Below are 17,893 nucleotides of genomic sequence, written 5' to 3' on the forward strand. Positions count from 1 at the left end.
TATCTCCGATCTATTTAAAAATGGAACAAAGGTCATTTAGTGCGGGAGATGCCCTAGAGGTTCATGATGTCATCTAAAGGAGCCGCAAACTTCCGTGAGTAACCAATCTCAATCGCAGGATAAAAGCTCCATGTGAAAAAGCCCTGAGACAGTAGCACCCGGGAAGGGGTGTTTAACCCCTTCCCTTGGAGCCTCTGCCACTTCCCCACTCAAAATCATCCCTCTGAAGCTGCCATTTCCCTTGCTTGGGAACAAAACAACAGGCAGCCATTTTGTACCTATACTCCTCCCAACATGGGGCTAATAGCAGCTTGGAGGAGGGGGCAATTTCAGTCACACAAATGGCACAGGTGAAAAGGTTAAACATTCCTCTCCCAGTGCCGGTGTCCAGATCGACTTCTCACACACACACACACACACACACACACACACAACCCTGCAGCTGCTATTGAGCTTTTAAAAAGCCATCAGGGGATTTGATCACGGATCTCCCATATTATGTATAGTTTGGCCGTTACTATAGAGTCCATTCACATGGCATGTTTCCATATGTACCCATTATGGAACAGCTGCAGCTCAAGAGAAAGTGGCTTGGGGGGAGGTTTTCCACCATTTGATACAGTTAGCCGGTTCACATGACCACAGTGGCTGAAACAAGCCACTATAGCTTGTTGCAGCCGCCACGCATGCCGGGTGCATGCTGGCCAGATTAGGGACAGTTTGCTGTGTTGTCTGAACCTGAGTAGCAGCATAGCTTGTTTAGTGTGGGCAGCAACCCTCAAATAAACCATGGACTATTGTTGGGTTATTTGAAGGCTGCCTAAACAAGTTATGCTGCCCAGGTTCAGATGACACAGCAAGCTGTGTCAGTGTGGATAATTAGTGAAATCTGGCCCACATGAGCAGTGGCTTGCTTTAGCCACTGTGATCATGTGAACTGGGCCAGTGACTACTGGGAAGATCTAGGGTGTCATCACACGAAGCAGAAATCCCACGCCTCTACCAGGCTTTCTTCTTCTGGGGTCTTTCCAGCATCACCATTGGCACAATACATGTCCCCCCGCTTTTTTTTTTGCCATTTCCCTTGTGCGGAAGTTCCCTATGTTCTGTTTATACAGCCACTAGATGGCGCTGCAAGATTACAGCAAAATTGTGGGTTCCCAAAATTACACATCCTCTTTAATGGTGGTATAATGTATTAGTACATTATCGGTGAGTTAAAACACTGTGGGATAAAGCTGGAAAACCTCAGGAGAGGCACCGGAGGATGACGACATCATGAAAAGGATCTGCAGACCTGGTCTTAAGAGGTGGTAGGGTGATCCACCACGAGTGCAAAATAAAAGCCTCGTGCGATGGCACTCCATATGGTGTTCCTCAAATTTTCCCTTAAGATAGAACTAGAGTGCCAGTTTTCAAAGTCAAATGTTAGGGGGCACTGGTTATAACTAGGGGTGTGCATCAGATTCGTCTAAATCCCAAATCTAGAACCGAATTGGGCTGATTCTGATAGATTCAGGATAACAGCAGAAACGTTAAAGCCATTTGTTGATTTCCACGTATAGTCAATGGAAGACATGACAATTTGGATTCTGGATTATTATTTATATTCAGACCTGTGTCAAAGTGGATGAACTCCAAATTGGTCTAAGCTGAACCAGATCTTGTGGTCAGTGCATACCCCTAGTAATAACAGTATCTCCATTAAGATTGTTAATGCCTGTCCAAGTGAGGGTATAAAAACATACTTTGGCCAATAAGATAATTTACAATGACAAACACATTGAATTTAAATTCAGTTGCTGACAGAGGGTATTACACTTAACGTTTCCATGCACACACCTTTCACTTTTGGAATCCATTGGCTGCTTGGAGGTTTTGTTTATGGTTCTTCATAATTTCCATAACCTGAGGAAGGGCTTTGACAAAGAGAGTTTTGGCTATGGAGTATAGAAATATAATACATGAAATAAAATATTGCTGTGTATGTCCCTGATTTGTCTTTACAACAAAATCATGCCATATTTTATTAAAAATCAGATATTTTGATAACTTTTAGGTAATTTTAGTGGATAATTCTTCAATTTTTCTACCAAGGCTATTTGCCACAGCACCATGTACCAAGACTTTAATATTACAATACTTCACCAAAATAATCTACACCTCTATGGGTGGTATACTAGCTTCGTGCAACCTTCTTCAAAATGAGACTTGAAGGAACACAGACTCACCAGCACCATACCCAGTTGATGTCCTGGCTGGTTTCTGAAGCCATCTGCATACCCACCAACATTTCGCAGAATAAAATAGGGATACTCACCAGCTGAAACACGCAACATGGCAGACTATGCACTTGACTATGTGGTGCCTTTACAGAGCAATCTTACCTGTTGTGGTCAGTGGATCCAAAAGTGGACAAACGGCTACATCCAGGCTCATGCTGGCAGGAAGTGAGGGAGGAACATGATTGTCCTGCAGCCTGTTTCCACGCTATTGGCCTCACTTTGTTTGCAACTTTGTTGTGATGTGTCCCTGATCGCATCTTCTCCTTTTCCTGTTTCCACAGCCCTTAAAGACCCGACTTATCATCACTGTAGCTTGGGGCTCTGTGCTGTTTCCACTGAGCTCTAACTGAATTATTTTCTTGATGGCTGGGTGGAGTCTGAGTGGAGTCTGGGTTGAGTCTGATCACCTCATCAGTGTTCCCGCCTCCTCGGCTGTGTTTCCAGGGCCATGGAAGGAGAAGCTAATGGAGGAGTACCAGATTTTTAAAAAGGAATCAGCTTTGAAGAGAGGCTTCCCCACTCTCCCCCATTTTCTCCTTTCCCCTGAAAGTCCAGATGCATTTCAGGAACAAGCCTCATTGAGCACAATGGGAGTTACTTCCAAGTAGACACACATATGCTTGTGCTGGGAAACGGGAGGGAAAACACAAAGAGGGAAACTAGCCCCCATTTTAACCCACAGGGCCTCATTGGCCACAGTGGGAGTTACTTCTAATGAGACAGTAATGGGTTTGTTGTGGGAAAGAGAGCAGTACGCACAAAGACAGAAACCAGCCCCCATTGTATCCACCAGCATATCTATAACAAAGCTGTGAGATCCAGCTTGATCGCTTAATCGCACTTAAGGAATTGGGCTTAAAAGTGTGCCATTTCAATTGAGGGGGAAGCTCTGTAAGTTCTAATGTAGGCATTCAAAGGCAAGCTTCATTCAGCACAATGGGAGTTACTTCTGAGGAGACACTAATGGGTTTGTTGTGGGAAAGAGAGCATTATTATTTATTACATTTCTATACCGCCCAATAGCCAAAGCTCTCTGGGCAATTTACAAAGATTAAAAACATTAAAAATACAATATACAGAGATTAAAAACCATTTACACAAAAACACACACACACGAAGTAAATGCAAAGATGGAAACCAGCCCCCATTGTAACCCTCAGGATATCTATAATGAAGGTGTGAAATACTTTCTTGCTAAGGCAATTAATTGGAGCCTCTAGATCCCTCTTGGTCACTTGATCGCACTTAAAGAATTGCGCTTCAAAATGTGCCATTTCAATTGAGGGGGAATCTCTGTAAGTTCTGATGTGGTACATTCAAAGGCAACCCTCATCCACCGCAATGGAAGTTACTTCTGAGGAGACACTAATCGGTTTGTTGTGGGAAAGAGACCGAAACCAGCCCCCATTTTAACACACAGGATCTCTATATAGAAGCTGTGAAGGAGTTACGTCCTAAGGCAATGTACCGGGGCCTTGAGATTGCACTTAATTGCATTTAAGGAATTGAGGGCTTTGATATGTGCCATGTCAACTGAGGGGTTTCTCTGTTATTTCTGTGGCCATGGAGAGGGCAAGCCTAATTTAGCACAAGGGGAGAAAACACCCCTTGACTGGGGTTATGGGCTGTGTTCTAGTGCTTATTTTCAATTATGTTTTAAAAGTTGATCCCTCGGCATCCGAGGGATCAAAACGGGGATGACACTTCTGGAAAACAGGGAGGGAAAGGGTTGGGTCACTGAGGTCAGAGCGACACACTGACAAAGGCCAGGCCACATGCCCCATGGGCAGGACTATGATACTGGACCCAGTGAGATTGTGGAAACAGATCAGTAACAGAGCTGTGGTAAGCTGGAAAAGTTGGACTATAAGCAGTCTCAGAAGAAGTGGTTTTTCAGCGATAAATGCAGGGCTGGTGCTGAATGGCCACAATGTCATGGAAACACAGAGACCTCACTGTGCAGCCAGGTTGGAGTAAATCGCTGGTGGAAACACAGCCCTCCCTTCTATGCCATTCTGAGTTTTGTTTTTTGAACTATTTCCCTCCCATTGCAACCATTGAGAGGTAAATTACTTATACCAGCTCCAAGGCCAGTGTAAAACATACCCACCATGTTGGAGGCATGTCTGGGGAATGGGAGGACTTTGGTTCCTGAAGATCCAATGCCTCCCCTGATCCACTCCCTTTTGGCTTCCAGGTCAGGGAGGTACAGGCTGCAGAAGTTTCCACAGGTTTTGGGAGGGGAGTATCCAAGGTTGGATCTCCCCCTCCAAGGGCAAACATCTCTCTTAACTCTCACGAGTGTGTGTGGGGGGGAGAGATCCAAACAATCCTATTGTCCCTGGGATCTTAGGATTGCAGCCCTAGTGGCCATGTGCTTTCATCCTCACCCGTGTGTGCATTAGAGCCAATACACAACCATCTTCATATGCCTCAGATTTAACTTCTGGAGAGCACAAAGAGGGCTGAACTCTGAAGAATGGCAACTCGAGCAACTCATGATTAGTTTTACAAACATATTGCAAAAAAGCAAAAACAGGACGATTTCCCAAGGACAAGTAGCATTAAACAGGAAAGTTGGAGCATATACAACCAGTTCTATTAATTTCAATGCACATAACTTCATTCTCCTGTTGGAAATCAACAAGACTTGAAGGTGTTTAACTTTGTCTGGATAGTACTGAAACAGTCTGTCTTAATAATGACATTTGCAGTAACATTTTTATTCTTTATCATGTTGTTCACTGCTCCGAAATCTTCTGATGAGGAGCGGTATATAAATATTGTAAATAAATAAAAAAAATAAAAATTACATTTTATGAGCATCTCAGTGTTCTGTGAGTAGCACTCTTCCTCTCCACAGAGTCTTTCAAACATGTATGTAGCAGATCGATATTTATTATTTATGTACAGTGGTGTAGTGGTAAATTTTGAAGTGTAGGCACTCATCATGACATCCCCCATAGCCAAGCCCCCAAGGTGAGTCCAAACATTCAGGCAGCTGTGTTGATCCATATCAACAAACCAGTCCTAGCCGTTTTCATCAATACTAGGAGCAGATCGTTTATATAGCTGCTGGGTCTTAATTGCGCATTCAAGACCAAGCTACCAAAAAATACTTTGCATTATAGCAGGGATAGCTCACAACTAAATATTGTTGCTGAGAACATTCAGTCTTACTCCGCACTTCCTTCCTCTGAGGACTGCAGCTAAGTTCAGATGGAATATGGAATTCTGAGGGGTTGGCAGAAGACATCAGTGTCCCTGCTAATAAAAAAGTTCTGGCACTGTGTCCCTGCGAACTCTGGCTCCACTATACCACAGTTTATGGAACATATTCACACTCTGCTTTTCCTCTGGAGAGCTCAAGGCGGCCAACAAAGATAAAACACTACATTAACAATTTAAAACACCCTTCACAATATAATAAAACATCAGAAAAAAGAATTAGAATACAACAGCAAAACTATTCAAAAACCAGACACAGTTAAAAACCAAATTCGGTAAGACCACATTTCACAGCCCAAATGCTTTCCAAAAAGGAAAAAGCCATAAGAGAGGAGGCAAGATGGGTTTTGTGTGGAAGGGAATTCCAGATCCTAGGTGCAGCCACCAAAGAGGCCCTCTTCCTCGTCCCAACTAAGCTTATTCTATGCATGTCAATTCTATGCATGTCTACTCAAAAGTAAGTCCCATTAAGTTAAATGAACTTGCTCCCAAGTAAGCATGTACAGGATTGCAGCCTAAATAAATTTATAACACTTGCTCTTAGCAGCATCTTTATGTAAAACAGAACATTTCATATTAATTCAATATTTTGATATGATAGCCTAAGAAATCACTTTTGAGTGGTGATGGGGGGGGGGGACCACACTCTTCTGCCAACTACTTACCCTCCACTCCCATATTTCCACACTTTCTCTTACAACTCACCACAATAAATGGCAAACGGAGGAAGCCACTCACAGCTTTTAACAATCATGGCTGTGTGTTTGATTTATCTCCATAGATTAGTTTGACAGATATTGTCTCATAAAAACTCCAGAGAACAAAAGAGCCTGCTGCCATTCTGTGAGAGCCATGAGTTCAGCAGATATGCGCAGTACTGAGATCAAGCCAGAATGTGTTCCCAGAAGCTTTGTTATAGAGCTTTTAGCCATCAACGTACTGTTTTTCTAAAGGAGTGGTGAAATAGATATCTCAGCTTTGCGCACACACAAAAAGCCTGTTTCTACAGGAACTGGGACTCTTATACAGACACTAACATAGTTCAGCTATTTCTCTTCCTGACCCTTATTTGGGTGTATTGTGGGTCCTCAAAGATGCTTGACCAAATGTTTTCTTCTTACAGTTATGAAATATATATATAGGGCCCCAAAATCAAGACCTGTGAACAAACATGAGGCTGAATGATTGAAGTTCACAATAAAATAAATGCAAAGCAGTTCCTTTCCTCACCCCAACAAACACTTAGGAGACTAGCAAGGGGAGTTGGCTGTTTCATATTTACTTAAGAACATTTAACCTAATACAGTATTAGGAATTATCTGCATGCTTTCACTCATGATAGCAGGGCACCTAGTTTAGCAAGCCTTTATTTATTTATTTATTTATTTATTAAATTTCTATACCGCCCAATAGCCAAAATTCTCTGGGCAGTTTACAAAGATTAAAAACATTTAAAAAATACAATATATGGGTTTTAAAAGTCAATTCCATAAAAAAAACCCCCACACAAACAGACAATATACACAAGAACATACATACATCTAAAACAACTTCAAACAAGCAATCTCAAAGCAAACAATCACAACCATAAGCCATTCCAGGATAAATTAAAACTTATCATATACTGCCAAATGCCTAGGAGAAGAGAAAGGTCTTAACCTGGTGCTGAAAAGATAACAATGTTGGTACCAGGCAGGCCTTGTTGGGGAGATCATTCCATAATTTGGGGGCCACCACCAAGAAGGCCCTCTCCCTTGTCGCCGTCTTCCGAGCTTCCCTCGGAGTAGGCAGCCAGAGAAGGGCCTTAGATACTGAGCGTAGTGTATGGGTAGGTCCATGTCGGGAGAGGCGCTCCATCAGATATTGTGGTCCAAACCACGTAAGGCTTTATAGGTTAAAACCAGCACCTTGAATCAGGCTTGGAAACATACAGGCAGCCAGTGCAAGTGAGCCAGAGTCGGTCTTATATGTTTGGACCTTCTGGTCCTTGTTATCAATTTGGCATGAGCTGCAGCTTCTGAACCATCTTCAAAGGCAGCTCCACGTAGAGTGCATTGCAGTAATCTAACTTGGAGGTTACCAGAGCACAGACAACTGAAGCCAGGTTATCCCTGTCCAGATAGGGGCATAGCTGGGCTGCCAACTGAAGTTGGTAGAAGGCACTTCGTGCCACTGAGGCCACCTGAGCCTCAAGTGACCAATATGTAGGATACTATTTAATACTAGTTCTGCTATCAGCTATATGAAGGCAAGACTTATGAACATAAAAATGGCATTCTCTAGTGTCGATCTTGAAATTCAAGACTCTTTGCAGATGATCAGTTTATACAACAATAAATATACAGATGTTTTCCACTTGTTGCAGCCTAATCCAACATCCTTTTTTCCCTTTGAGGCTGTGCTTCCCCAGGCATTCAAGCTGCATATTGTGACTGGGGAAATGTGATTCTTCCCAAGGTAGCACTTCCATTGCTCTCGTATTGCTCATGTATCCTGTTTTACAGAGAGCAGTCTTCTGCCTGAAGACATTCTCTGTTTGAAGGGCAGTCTGTTTAAATCCAGTTTAAAGGTAAAGAACCATAAGAAGGCAGAGCAGCGGCCTTGAAGTTGCGCACCAACAGTTAGCACGTGGAAAACTGACCAAGCACACAGGTTCCCTGGTCACAATCTCCCCCATTATGGGGAGATATATTGTATTTCTATTTAAATTATATTTAATTATCTCTAAATTTGCATCTCTCACAATATAAATTAGCATATGCACATTTTGGGCAAATCCGAGTCTGCATTTATCCTCTTTTTTGGTGATGCATAAGTGGCCATCCTCTGTCTTGCTCTGTGGAAGGTGATTTTGCAAAGTCAGAGAGAGATTCTCTCCCCCCATCCCTAGAGCAGGGGTAGGCAACATGGCACCCTCAGACACCAATGCACACCTGGACACCTTTTTTGATACCCACCAAGTTGACCCACCCCTCCCACTTTTAAAAAGGATTAATTAATTTTCTTACCAGCAGCTGGGGTTGCTGTGAAATAGGTTTCTATTGGTGCTGAAAACTGTGAGTTCAAATGAGTTGTTTACTGGGTTGGGATTCAGACCCCACCTCTGCTCTTTGGGTGGGGTCTTGTCCTTGTACTCAGTCTTTGGGGCAGGTTATTTGTCCTTTGTCATGCCTCCCATGACAGCCATTTTGTGGTGGTGCCCAGGACAGTTTCACAAATTGCCAAATGTGCCTACAGTCCAAAATGCCTGACTACCCTGTCCTAGAGGAAGGCAGGAACAGGATAAGAAAGTAGGAAAAGGATGAACAAGCTACCAGAAACAGGGTTGCTATTTCTTTACTGATAAAGAAGTATGGCTTAAGTTTGGCGTTTCTATACATGGCAGAAAACAAACAAGGACAATTTGAGATATAGGTTTTCCAGCTGTTTCTTAACACCCTCCGTGCTGGCCTTCTGGGCCTTATCAGTGCTAAATTGGCAGGGTTAGCGTGCAACTCACTCAATGCCTCCAAGTCCTTTCAGTGTTGGGTGAGGGTAGGGAAAAGGGCTTGAAGTCCTTCCTGCTGCTCTCCCCCCACATCAAAAGTCTGGGGATCTATTTGAGGGAAAGGCATGTGCCCTTACATTATCTCATGCACTTTATGGGCTTCTTCACATGGAGCTTTTATCCTGCTACTGAGATTGCTCACTCATGGAAGTTTGCAGGCCCTTTATATGATGTTGTGAACCTCCAGGACGTCTCCTGCACTAAATGATCTTTATTCCATTTTTAAATAGATTGCAGATAAGCTATCAAATTACCCTGTTGTGTTCCACTTGAGTCCCCCCCCCCCTATGAAAAAGGAAAAGCTGCAAGAAGAGGAGATTAATGAAAGATAATGGAAGACTCAGATAAGGGGAGCGGGAGGGGGGAGGGAAGCATATGTAAAGGCAGTCCATTGAGATCCTGCATTTAAAACAGAAGCAGAAAGCCCAGTTTTAACTGCAGGATTTTAAGCTGGTGTAGAGATGTTCTGTGATTGAGATACGGATTCTGTGACTGAGGCTTGATAATGAAGAAAACTTATGAAGGCTAAGCTGTGGGTGACGCTTTTGTTAACACCACAGATAAAGCAAATAAACGTTGCATTTATAGGGTCATAAGTACTTCTATGGACAAAAATATTTTATGAAGGAAAATAGATTGGTTGGAGGTTTTCCTTCAGTAAGAAAGATTCAGACCCCATTTTCTTTGGAGTTTAAGAGGTCATGTACTGCTCCATCCTTTAACTTTACTTCAAAAGTAGTTAGATTGTCAATTTTCCAATATTAAAAATCTATACAACACATGTAGTGGTATTTATTGAAGATCACAGTTACAAGATGGGGGATATGTGGCTCAACCACACTACAAGCGAGAAGGATCTTGGAATTGTTGTCGATCACAAGCTGAATATGAGCCAACAATCTGATGTGGCTGCAAAAAAGGCAAATGCTATTTTGGGCTGCATTCATAGAAGCATCGCTTCCAAATCCCGGGAAGTACTAGTTCCCCTCTACTCAGCACTGGTTAGGCCTCACCTGGAGTACTGTGTCGAGTTCTGGGCACCACACTTTAAGAAGGATGCAGACAAACTGGAGAGGGTTCAGAGGAGGGCAACAAAGATGATCAGCGGACTGGAAACAAAGCCCTATGAAGAGAGACTGAAAGAACTGGGCATGTTTAGCCTTGAGAAGACAAGACTGAGGGGAGATATGATAGCACTCTTCAAGTACTTGAAAGGTTGTCACAGAGAAGAAGGCCAGGATCTCTTCTTGATCATCCCAGAGTGCAGGACAGAGAATAATGGGCTCAAGTTACAGGAAGCCAGATTCCGGCTGAACATCAGGAAAAACTTCCTGACTGTAAGAGCAATACGACAATGGAACCAATTACCTGGGGAGGTGGTGGGCTCTCCCACACTGGAGGCCTTCAAGACGAGGCTGGACAGCCATTTGTCAGGGATGCTCTGACTTGGATTCCTGCATTGAGCAGGGGGTTGGACTCGATGGCCTTGTAGGCCCCTTCCAACCCTACTATTCTATGATTCTATGATCAGCCTATCTGGTACTCATGGAATTTCCTAATTACATTCATCCATACACCCAATACCTCCATTTGAAAAATCCACTGTTTTGGAGTAAGTGGGTTTACGTCATAAACATTGATATACTTCTCTTTCAGTTGAAGAACTACTGTGGCAGATCGTCCAAGGGCTTTGGAAGAGCAAGGCCTATTAAACTGGTGCAGTCGGAAACAAGGCCATCATGGCTGATCTATTACAGTGTTTGCTGCCCTCTTGTGGAAAACCCCTCATTAGGAAGCAATAGTTTTCCTATATGACTCGAGTACTCATTGCCTTTAAGGAGGTGTTTCTTAATTCTACTTCAAGATTTATATCAGGGTAATACCTTTATTAGGCCAACTCAAAGTCACAAAAATTGTGCAAGCCTCCAAGATCTTAGGGCACAATCCTATGCCCATTTAGACACACACACAAATCCTAATTCCCAGCATGCCCCAGCCAGCCATGCTGGCTGGGGAATGCTGGGAGGTGCAGGACATTTCCTGTTTAAACATGCATAGGATTGCACCCTTAATCAGGCAAGATGTTATAAAGAATAGATGGGGAAGAGAGAAAAACAGGTGACTTGATACTGAAGTCATGAAGTTTGCATGGGCATGGCTAGAATCTTAAGATGAAATGTGGGAGGCGGCTGCAGATACTCAAATTGTTGTTGTTGTTCAGTCGTTCAGTGGTGTCCGACTCTTCGTGACCCCATGGACCATAGCACGCCAGGCCTTCCTGTCCTGCGCTCTCTCCCGGAGCATGCTCAAGTTCATATTCATTGCATCCGTGATGCTATCTAGCCATCTCATCCTCTGCCGTCCCCTTCTCCTTTTGCCTTCAGTCTTTCCCAGCATCAGGGTCTTTTCCAGGGAGTTTTCTCTTCGCATTAGGTGGCCAAAATATTGGAGCTTCAGCTTCATTATCTGTCCTTCCAATGAGCAGTCAGGGTTGATTTCCTTTAGGATGGACTGATTTGACCTCCTTGCAGTCCAGGGGACTCGTAAGAGTCTTCTCCAGCACCACAGTTCGAAAGCATCAATTCTTCGGCGCTCAGCCTTCCTTATAGTCCAGCTCTCACAGCCATACATTACTACTGGGAAAACCATAGCTTTGATTAGACGGACCTTTGTCGGCAAGGTGATGTCTCTGCTTCTTACTATGCTGTCTAGGTTGGCCATAGCTTTCCTCCCAATACTCAAATTAGGCTAATTCAAATTAGTCTGCAGCCTCCTTCCATATTTTAAGTTTCAGGCCATGCAAACTTCAGGACTTCAACATAGTACATACAGATACATACACACATACACACATGCAGCTGCTTTTTACAACATTTTGGCTAATGAAGAGATGTCGAAACCTTGCACTTTGTTTTGCCTTTGAATTGGTTTAATGAAAGGTGTTACCCTAATACGGAATTATTATGGCCAGACCAACATAGCTACCTTTGCATTTTAAAATTCTGCTTATCTATCTTGGCCATAAGAAGCCTTGTTAGTCTATCAGGCCTGGTAGAAATTCACATGTTTCCATCATGGCACTATGCAGAGCAATATTACTAGTAGATGGCAGAAGATGTCTTTTCCAAAAGTTCCAATAAAAAGAAGAGGGGAGGCATGTGTGCAGGAAAAAACAATGGAGAAAAGAAAATGGAGAAATCCCAGGTGCCTATAGGAAAGCGTTTATTGTAGTTCTTTTATATTGGCCCGACACATTTCAGAAAGAGTTATTTCCTTCTTCAGGGGCTACAATAAAAATATATATATACATCATCTTGATTATTTCATGTTACTCCAGAACATATAAAAACATCTCAAACACTCCTAAAATAAATAATTACTATAAAAATTATATAAATTTCACAACCAATTTTAACCTATACACAATTAATACTTCTCACATTCATATAAAAATCAAGAAATCATTAGTTTTACACTTATTAAAACTAACAAGGCAAAAAATGAGAATGACAAAGTACAAAGATTTGTTAGTGTCGGTATATATATAAAACATCATCAGGATTACTTTAACCAGAATAATTATCATATTACAAAATAAAACATCCGTACTGCTTTATAATATTAAGAAACCTTCCTCACATAGAAACAGACCAGTGGCTTGTCTACCTTATATTGCACACTTGAAAACTCCCAGCACCTTTTATATAAACGTATCAGCAGCAAATTATACAGATTGTGTTGAATTGCCTTTATAGCAGGGGTGGGCTTCATGAAGTAAATTTGTAGTAATGAAAGTGTACCATTTGTCACCAGCTCTCAGAAATGGCATCCCTAAAACATTCTCTTAAAAGAGAGGATTTACCATAGAAAAAACCTAAACTCTAATTCCTTTATATTATGCCACCATTTAGTAAGATAATCAGACATATTGAAGTCCTCACTTATTTATTACATTTATATCCCAACTTTTTTCCTCTTTAAGGAAACCAATGCGGTGTTCCTCCTCCTCCTCCTTTTTATCCTCACAACAACAACACTGCGACTGGCCCAGAGTCACCCAGTGAGCTTCCATGGCTGAGTGGGGACTAGAACCCGTATCCCCCAACTCCCAGTCCAAGACTAGTCATTACACCACACTGGCTCTCCACATCATCTTATTGTACAGATTTTTTATTTTTTTAATTTAACAGGCAGTTGTTCACCTGTAAAAATCTGTTGTTCTTTAAAATTGCCTTAGACGGTTAAGAAACTTTATTTTAATGACCAGGAAGACAAACAGAGAAGGGAAGAGTGGTTAGGAATGTCCATACTAAAGAACTGTTTGATATACAACCTAACTACACTTTACTCTTGCTTTTTGTGCCAAATATAAACAGATCCTAGACTCACCAAAAATATTGTAATCTTGTACGAGCCATAGTTTTCCCAGGAAGTTATTTGCTTAACGCCCACAAACTCACCTTATCTTGTAATCAAGACAGACAAACCTCATCCATTTGTATTAGCAGAAACGGTCCCGTGGGCTAGTTTAAATCATTTGGATAAAATTCCCTTAATTGGCTACAGTGGCCTAAAACATTGATGTTACATAAGGAAAACAAAAACTCCTCTTGGCCTTTCCTGATTCTGACAAAACTTAAAGAATTATTATCCCATTTACAACAATGGTAAATAATCAACATCTTCATTCAGTCCTATGGGAGAAACACTACCAAGCTGTAAAATCCAAAACATTTCTCTTCTGAGGAGCAGTTTATTATTAGATCCATGCAGTTTTTCTGTTACCCAGAAGGTGAGCCCCTCTGTGGACTGGTGTACCTGTGAAAAATGATTGACTAAGGGTGCACCTAATCTCTTATTCCGTATGTTGCTGAAATGCTCACTCATACGTTTCTTAAGCGGCCTTTGTGTCTGGCCAACATACATTTTGTCACAGGTGCATGTAATAGCGTAGACTACATGTGCACTACTATGGGTGGAAAATGGTTTGATCTCATATGTTTTCTTGTCCACTGGGTTCGTAAAAGACTGGCATTTTTTGGTGTATTTGCAGAATATACAGTGGCCAAATGGATGATGCCCTCTAGGTGCCGTGGCACCAGGAAGGACGAGCAGAGATGGCCTTGTTCGTAACTGAGTGTTACTATGTACCAGCCAATCCTTCAGGTTCTTAATCCTTTTGAAAGTAATGCAAGGTTTGTTTGCGGAGCCAAGCAGGTCCTGCACCAAGTGCCAATACTTATGGATACTTTTCTGAAGTTCCTTAGTAACTCTTAAGAAACGTATGAGCGAGCATTTCAGCAACATAGGGAATAAGAGATTAGGTGCACCCAGTCACTCATTTTTCACAAGGACACCAGTCCGCAGAGGGGCTCACCTTTTGGTATATCCTCTCTTTTAAGAGAATGCTTTAGGAATGCCATTTTTGAGAGCTATTGACAAATGGTACACTTTCATTACTAATAATTTACTTCATGAAGCCCACAGATGTTTTTATACGTTCTGGACTAACATGAAATGATCAAGATGATGTATGTATACATTTTTATTGTAGCCCCTGAAGGAAATAACTCTTTCCGAAACACGTCGGGTCAATATAAAAGAACTACAATAAACCTTTTCCTACAGGCACCTGGGATTTCTCCATTTTCTTTTCTCCATTGTGTTTTCCAATAGTTCAACAGTATGCTATAGAGACAGACATACTCAATATTTGTAAGCTTTAGTATTTCAGCAACTTCTCTGGATGCACTGCTGAATGTTCATCCATCAGTATTCTAGAGATTGTTCCTAGCATTGGAGTATTTGGACAAAGGAGGAATGTTGTGTATTTTCTAGCATCATGGGGCATGTTTCCACGCTATTGGCTTCACTTTGTTTGCAACTTTGTTGCGATGTTTCCCCAATTGCATCTTCTCCTTTCCAGTTTCCACAATGCTTAAAGTCTTGGCTTATCATCCCTGTGCTGTTTCCACTAAGCTCTAATCAAATTATTTCCTTGATGGCTGGGTGGAGTCTTGGTTGGGTCTGATTACCTCATCAGTGTTCCCGCCTCCTCGACCATGTTTCCAGGACAATGGAAGGAGACGCTAATGGAGGAGTATGGGATTTTTAAAAAGGAATCAGCTTTGCTGTGAAGAGAGGCTTTCCCCCATTCCCCTGTTCTCCTTTCCCCTGAAAGGCCAGATGCACCTGCATTTCAGGAACAAGCCTCACTGACCACAATGGGAGTTACTTCCAGGTAGACACACATATACTTGGGTGTGGGGGGGGGAGAACACAAAGAGGGAAACTAACCCCCATTTAACCCAGTGGACGTCATTGACCATAATGGGAGTTACTTTTGACAAGACAGTAATGGGTTTGTTGTGGGAGAGTGAAACCATCCCCCATTTTAACACACAGGATCTCTATTTGGAAGCTGTGAATTAGTTACACCCTAAGGCAATGGCCCAAAGCCTCGACATCGTGCTTAATCGCATTTAAGCGCACACTTGGAAGAAACCGATTATCTAGACCCATTTCAGTCGGGCTTCAGGCTTGGGCATGGGACAGAAACAGCCTTGGTCGCCTTGGTCGATGATATGAAGAAGGCTCTGGATAGGGGTGAATGCTCCTTGTTCTCCTCGACCTCTCAGCGGCTTTTGATACCGTTGACCACGGTATCCTCCTGGACCGCCTGGAGGGGTTGGGCATTGGAGACACCATATTGCGGTGGTTCTGGTCCTTCCTCTCTGGCAGGTACCAGAGGGTAGCACTGGGAGAGGAGGTTTCAGACCTGTGGCCACTCTCTTGTGGGGTGCCACAGGGTTCCATTCTCTCCCCAATGCTATTTATCATCTATGTGAAGACTCTGGGGGCTATCATCAGGGGCCTGCTTCTGCCCCCACCCACAGGTACTTAAGGCGGGGCTGCCAGAGGCAGCGCCTGGGTGTCGCGCCAAGTGCGACGCTAAGTGTGCACTTAGCGTCGCACTTGGAGTCGCGTAGGATCTGAAGACCTACCCACCTGCCTCTTCAGAGACACCAGCAGCCACCATACCAGCAGCAAATAGCAGCAGCAGAGGGCAGCAGCTTTAAAGACAAGGGGAAAGGGGCAAACGTGGACTTTATCTGCTCCTTCTTAGCTGCTGTTCTCTTTTATCTCTTATATTTTATATTCTTTTAAACTGTTGTGCATTTTATACCCTAACATTTTAATATGTGCCTGGGAGGACTATTGGGCAACTCAGGGGGTCGGGGAGGTGCCAGCATAACTGTGGTCACGGGCAGGGGGAGGTATGGCATTGGGGGATTAACAGGCCAGCTGAGGAGAAGAGGGGCTAGACACCTTACAGCTGTCCCCTCTTCTGGTTCTTCCCCCAACCTGATGGTTCCTGGCAGCCTTACCAGTCTGCCCTCGGGTCTGGTGGTGCTGCTGCTGAATGCCAGGTCGGCCCAAAATAAAATCTCCCTCATCCATGATTTGATTGTGGATGAGGGGGCTGACCTGGCATGTATTACTGAGACCTGGGTGGGGGAACTGGGAGGGGTCACTCTCTCCTAGCTGTGCCCTCCTGGGTACTCGGTGCAGCACCAACACCGACTTGAGGGTCGGGGAGGGGGCGTTGCCATGGTCTATAGGAATTCAATCTCCCTCTCCAGGCTTCCTGCTCATTCGAGTGCAGATCTTGAGTGTTTGTACCTTGTGTTGGGTACCCGGGACAGATTGGGGATTCTGTTGGTGTACCGCCCACCCCGCTGCCCATCAGACTCCCTGCCTGAGCTGACGGAGGTGGTCTCGGACTTGGTGTTGAGGACCCCTAGGATGATGGTCCTGGGGGATCTCAACTTCCATGCCGAGGCCGCTGTATCCCGGGCGGCTCAGGACTTCATGGCCACCATGACAACCATGGGGCTGTCCCAACATGTCATCGGCCCAACGCATATAAAAGGACACACGCTTGATCTGGTTTTCTCGACTGGGCAGGAGGATGGTGATCTGAAAGTGGAGGAATTAACATCTGTCCCTTTGTTATGGTCAAATCACTTCCTGCAGAGGTTTAGACTCCTGGCAGCCTTTCCCCTCTGCAAGGGTGGGGGACCTATTAAAATGGTCCGCCCCCGGAGATTAATGGATTCCGATGGATTCCAGAGGGCTCTGGGGGATTTTCCTGATGATATGGCTGGTGCTCCTGTCGAAGCCCAGGTCGCTCTGTGGAATGCAGAGATGACTCAGGCGGTTGACACGATCGCGCCCAAGCGCCCTCTCCCTCTGAGCAGAGCCTGGCCAGCTCCTTGGTATACACCTGAGCTGAGGGCAATGAAGCAAGAGGGGAGACGGCTAGAACGCAGGTGGAGGAAAACTCGTGCTGAGTCTGACTGAACACAGGTAAGAGCCCACTATCGAGCTTACTCTGTGGCAGTGAGGGTGGCAAAGAGACAGTTCTTTTCCACCAGCATTGCATCTTCTCAGTGTCGTCCAGCGGAGCTTTTCCGAGTGGTTCGCGGCCTGTTACATTCTGGACCAGGGACAGAGATGGTGGAACCCTCGGTAGCACGCTGTGACGAGTTTGCACGGCACTTTGAGGATAAAGTCGCTCAGATTCGTCATGAATTGGACACCACCATTAATGCAGTTCCATTGGTAGAGGCGTTCAGAGCACCGTCTGGTCCAGTTTTATTGGATGAGTTTCAGTTACTGAGGCCTGAGGAAGCGGACAAGGTGCTTGGCCAAGTCCGATCGACCGCTTGTGTGCTTGACCCTTGCCCTTCATGGCTTATTAAATCAAACAAGGAGGGGTTGTCCAGCTGGGTCCAGGAGGTTGTAAATTCCTCCTTGAGAGAGGGAGTGG

The sequence above is a fragment of the Heloderma suspectum genome, chromosome 3, assembly GCF_057233095.1.
Source record: "Heloderma suspectum isolate Gila_16-S chromosome 3, 16-S_ref, whole genome shotgun sequence".
NCBI lineage: Eukaryota > Metazoa > Chordata > Lepidosauria > Squamata > Helodermatidae > Heloderma > Heloderma suspectum.